Genomic DNA, 6,195 nt, shown 5'->3' on the forward strand with positions numbered 1-6,195 from the left:
TTATAACAAGCTATAATGAGTTTATATAGTTATAACAAGCTATAATGAGTTTATAACAAGCTATAATGAGTTTATAGAGTTTATAATAAGCTATAATGAGTTTATAGAGTTTATAACAAGCTATAATGAGTTTATAGAGTTTATAACAAGCTATAATGAGTTTATAGAGTTTATAACAAGCTATAATGAGTTTATAGAGTTTATAACAAGCTATGAGTTTATAGAGTTTATAACAAGCTATGTGTTTACAGAGTTTATAACAAGCTATAATGAGTTTATAGAGTTTATAACAAGCTATAATGAGTTTATAGAGTTTATAACAAGCTATAATGAGTTTATAGAGTTTATAACAAGCTATAATGAGTTTATAGAGTTTATAACAAGCTATAATGAGTTTATAGACTTTATAACAAGCTATAATGAGTTTATAAAGAGTTTATAAAGAGTTTATAACAAGCTATAATGAGTTTATAGAGTTTATAACAAGCTATAATCCAGAGGTAAAGGAAGGTGAGAGGACACAAGCGGATCCGTCTCCATTATCGTTTATAACAAGCTATAATGAGTTTATAACAGCTATCAATGGAAGTTATAAAACATGGATGACAGTTTATTAATTTTATCAAACAGATCACCATTCAGATGGAAGTTATAAGAACTATGGAGGACAGTTTATAATTATCAAACAGATCACCATTCAGATGGAAGTTTAGAACATGGAGGCTAGTTGTATTAAGATCAAACAGATCACCATTCAGTTTATAGAGTTTATAAGAACATAATGAGTTTATAAGTTTATCAAACAGATCTATAATTCAGTTTATAGAGTTTATAACAAGGATAACAGTTTATTAAGTTTATCAAACAGATCACCATTCAGATGGAAGTTTATAAACATGGAGAACAGTTGTATTAATTATCAAACAGATCACCATTCAGATAGAGTTTAGAACATGGAGCTATACAGTTTATTAAGTTTATCAAACAGATCACCATTCAGATGGAAGTTTATAACATGGAGGACAGTTGTATTAATTATCAAACAGATGAGTTTCAGATGGAAGTTTATAAAACATGGAGGACAGTTGTATTAATGAAGTTCAAACAGATCACCATTCAGATGGAAGTTCTAAAACATGGAGGACAGTTGTATTAATTATCAAACAGATCACCATTCAGATGGAAGTTCTAAAACATGGAGGACAGTTGTATTAATTATCAAACAGATCACCATTCAGATGGAAGTTCTAAAACATGGAGAACAGTTGTATTAATTATCAAACAGATCACCATTCAGATGGAAGTTCTAAAACATGGAGGACAGTTGTATTAATTATCAAACAGATCACCATTCAGATGGAAGTTCTAAAACATGGAGGACAGTTGTATTAATGATCAAACAGATCACCATTCAGAATTATGTTCTTAAACAACAGTTGTATTAATTATATGATTTAATAATGATCATAGTATTTAGACAATATTCACCCTACTTTAAAATGTATGAATAATGAACGACACAAATAATGTATTAATAATATCAGTCATAATGTTAGGATTATTATTATTCAGATTATTATTGGGGGATGCGTGTGTGTGTGTGTATGTAATTATCAAACAGTCACCATTCAGTGTGTGTGTGTGTGTAGAACATGGAGGACAGTTGTATTAATTATCAAACAGATCACCATTGAAGATGCTGTAACACTTTAATCAGGACGGTCTTGATCATGCTTTTGTCCATCAAACAGAACACCCTCCCATCATAGATCCTTCACAGAGGAGAAACACACCTGGTTTAATTAGATCAAACAGATCACCATTCAGACTGCGTCCCATCATAGAACAGAGGAGAAACACACTGGTTTAACCACTATCAATACACATCTACATTACAGACTGAAGTTCATAGAACAGAGGAGAAACACACCTTGCTTTAACCATATATACATGGAGGACAGTTGTATTAATTATCAAATTAACCTACATGGTACAGACTGCCTCCCATCATAGATCCTTAACAGATGGAGAAACAGTTGTATTAATTATAAACAGATCACCTACATTACAGACTGCCTCCAATCATAGATCCTTCACAGAGGAATTCAGGAGACAGTTCAGAAAGAGGAGAAACCCACTGATTACATTAAGAAGATAGATTTTTTTTTATCAAACAGATCACCATTCAGATTTCAGATATTTTCTAAAACATGGAGACAGTTGTATTAATTATCAAACAGATCACCATTCAGAAGGAAGTTCTAAAACATATATCTTTGACAGTTGTATTAATTATCAAACAGATCACCATTCAGATGGAAGTTCTAAAACATGGAGAACAGTTGTATTAATTATCAAACAGATCACCATTCAGATGGAAGTTCTAGAACATGACAGTTGTATTAATTATCAAACAGATCACCATTCAGATGGAAGTTCTATGGTTCATGTTTTGTCAGGATATGTTAATTATCAAACAGATCACCATTCAGATGGACAGTTCTGTACCAGTCACATGTATTAATTATCAAACAGATCACCATTCAGATGGACAGTTCTAAAACACAACAGTTGTATTAATGTAATCAGATACATATGTCATACAGGTAAAACTAGTCAAACTGATCCCATTCAGATTGGTATGAGTTTAAAAATGAGGACAGTTGTAAACTAGTAACTGAATGTAATCAGACCATTCAGTTTGGGGTGTTAAAACATGGTAAACAGTAATGAATTGTAATCAGATTCACCATTCAGATGGGGTTCTAAGGACAGGTAAACAGTAGATTAATGTGTCAGAACCATTGAGTTTGGGGTTGTAACAGGTAAACTAGTAACTGAATGTAATCAGATTACGGTACTGAGTTTGGGAATAATGTGTAAACTAGTAACTGAATGTAATCCCATTCAGTACTGAGTTTGGGGTAATGTTGGTGTGCAGGTAAAACTAGTAACTGAATGTAACCAGATTACGGTACAGTTTGGGGTACATGGTACAGGTAAACTAGTAACTGAATCATAGATTCCTTACAGTTTGGGAGAAACAGGTAACCTGTAACTTTAATCCACGGTATAGTTTACACACCTACAGGTAAACAGTAACTGCCTCCCATCATAGATCCTTCACAGAGGAGAAACACACCTGGCTTTAAACTATATATACACACCTACATGGTACAGACTGCCTCCCATCATAGATCCTTCACAGAGGAGAAACACACCTGAATTTAACCACTATATATACACACCTACATGGTACAGGCTGCCTCCCATCATAGATCCTTCACAGAGGAGAAACACACCTGGCTTTAACCACTTTAACACAATGTAATCAGATTACAGTACTGAGTTTGGGGTACAGACTGCCTCCCATCATAGATCCTTAACAGAGGAAAACACACCTGGCTTTAACCACTATATATACACCTACATGGTACACTGAATCCCATAATCAGATCCTCCAATCATGAGATCCTTCACAGACAGGTAAACTTAATGGAATCAGATTAGACTGAGTTTCATAAAGACAGGGAGAAACTAGTAACTGAATGTAATCAGATTATAGAGTTTTTAATGTAACAGTAAACTTTTAACTTAAAAGCAATCAGATTACAATCAGTTTGGGGATATTTTTCAAAACTAGTAACTGAATGTAATCAGAGGAGTTTTTTTTAACGTTGGAAAGGTAAATTTAACTGAAAAAAATAATCATATTACAATCTGAGTTTGGGGTAATTTTGACAGGTAAACTAGTAACTGAATGTAATCAGATTGAGGATTACTGAGTTTGGGGTAATGTAGGACAGGTAAACAGTAACTGAATGTAATCACGGTACCTGAGTTTGGGGTAATGTTGGACAGTTTAAACTAGTAACTGAATTAATCAGATTATAGTACTGAGTGTTGGGCTCTGATTTCTTGACCCTATGAAATATATCCAGTCACTGAGGGAAATTATAATGTTTATGTTCCTGTTTTGTCAGGATATGTTATCGTTATCAGGGATCCTATTGGAGGAGAAGAGACACAGTCTGGTACCAGTCACCATGACAACCGGGAACACATTACTGTGTTTGGGGTAATGTTGGACAGGTAAAACTAGTAACTGAATGTAATCAGATTAAAGTACTGAGTTTGGGGTAATGTTGGACAGGTAAAACTAGTAACTGAATGAATTGAGGAAAGAGCATAGTACAGTTGTGAGTCATCCTAGTACGGTACAGTCGACTGAACTCACCCCCAGATTCTCCCGTACTTCTGAAAGCACTCTGTGTCAAAGTTAGTGAAGCCCTGCAGAGAGACAGAGAGAGAGAGAGAGAAACAGCTGATTCATGCCCTAGGAGGTCGTGTAGGTGTGTCCTACAGCTGAACAGGTGAGGGTTGAGGAGGGTTTGTTATTTTATATGGTCCCCCAGGGTCAATAATACAACTTCTAGACTGATCATGTCTCATATTACCTTGTATTTATCTATTGTTAAAACAACCGGCTCGTCCTCTTTTTCCTTCTCAATGTATTGTTTTACATGGGGGGGAAATAACACTATTGTTTAAAATATGAGAGAGATATTTATTCTGAATGGGTACTAACCTTTTTATACTCCATCATTGTGCCAAAGTAAGGTAGGGGTTTGGGACCAGGGATACCCATCTTAGTGAATACACCATAGGGCCAGTACCCGTACCTGTACACACACACACGCGCGCGCGCACACACGCACGCACACGTTAACTATCAGTATGTTCTTGAGAATTATACAATATATATCTTATCTAGCATTGTTGGAAATGGACCCCTAACTAAGCATTTCACTGTTAGTCTACACCGGTTAACTACGATAAATGTGACAAATAACATTTGATTTGATGTAAGTCCTTACACTACAATGAGGGTGATGACGAGGGCCAGGAGGGTCCAGGTCTCAGCGGAGAAGTATGGCAGAAAACTCATAATCTTTTCCTCCGGTTCGGCTCCCTGCTGCTTCTGAAAACAAAGGCTCCGTTTTCTCTCAGTCTCGTTCGAGTTCACTTCTCGTTTTGAGTTGTTTTTTTCTGTTCAGGTTCGAGTGTGATTCTTCTGTGACGCTGCAGATCTCGACGAACGACCGCTGCTCTTCTCCGTACTCTGTTAGAGACAGTGCGATTATTGTACTCCGTCGGAAAAGCACCTGTGTGATGCTAGCTAGAATAATGTTGAGCAAAAATGGAATTTGCGGTTCGACTTCAAAATAAAAGTCCATTACTGAAACTGATGCAAACGGATAAAAATGGTGGAATAATGCCATATTTGGATTAGATAATGCTGAACAGATTTAGAATGTTGTTACATGAATTAACCAAAATACAATAATTAGTTAATTTGACACACAAAAATAGTTGAAGTCCCACTGTGGCTGTATTAGAATTGCATTGGGGCAGACTTCTATTGCACTGTACAGCGTTACCTCTGGATCTTGGGACCACGAAATGTGAAGAGTTTACATTACCCCGGCCTACCCACGGCCAATCCCAGATGATGCTGGGACAATTGTGCGCCGCCCTATGAGACTCCCAATCACATTCGGATGTGATACAGCCTGCATTCGTTTCAGGGACTGCAGTGACAGATTACAATTGTAAAGAGTTTACACAGATATTAGCATCGTAGCTCTTATTGCGGGACTGTGGGAAAGCACCTGACCGTTCAGACCGCTGTGCCACTCGGGAGCCCTGTACTTTGCAATATGAATGTTCAACAGGCTGAATGAATTGTGAGGTGATTTTCCCTTAAAGTTAAAGTCCTGCCAATATTTGTGGAAACTCTTTAGAATTGTATCATTGTAATCTGTGGGTGTCAATGAGTAGGCTGGTACCTCCTGTCATGAACCCAAGACCCATAAGGCTGTACATTGACGTTATGTTGCAGTCCTAAAAACATGCACAGTGCCATTTTAACATATTTTATTTGGTGTCAAATGAACTAATTATTATTTTTTTTGTTGAATTTATATAACAATATTCCAACCTTGTTTTCAAATGATCTCGTCCAAATGTAGCATGATCCGTTTGCATCAGATTCAATGGGAAACTTTTATTTTGAAAAACGAACCGCCGATTCTACTATTCTTGCTCCGGCAAATGTTGTTCACGACACACACACACACACACACACACACACACACAATAAAGAGATTAGAGGGAGACTGTGTGAGAGGTGAA

The 6,195-nt window shown here is 36.2% G+C and overlaps 1 pseudogene; it reads right to left on the reverse strand.

The window, feature by feature from the left end:
* LOC127918483 (cytochrome P450 3A27-like) overlaps positions 1 to 5,161 on the reverse strand; it is a 30,771-nt pseudogene extending 25,610 nt beyond the window's left edge.
* Between the last annotated feature and the right edge of the window lie 1,034 nt (positions 5,162 to 6,195).

This window comes from Oncorhynchus keta, unplaced genomic scaffold, assembly GCF_023373465.1.
Source record: "Oncorhynchus keta strain PuntledgeMale-10-30-2019 unplaced genomic scaffold, Oket_V2 Un_contig_142_pilon_pilon, whole genome shotgun sequence".
Lineage (NCBI taxonomy): Eukaryota > Metazoa > Chordata > Actinopteri > Salmoniformes > Salmonidae > Oncorhynchus > Oncorhynchus keta.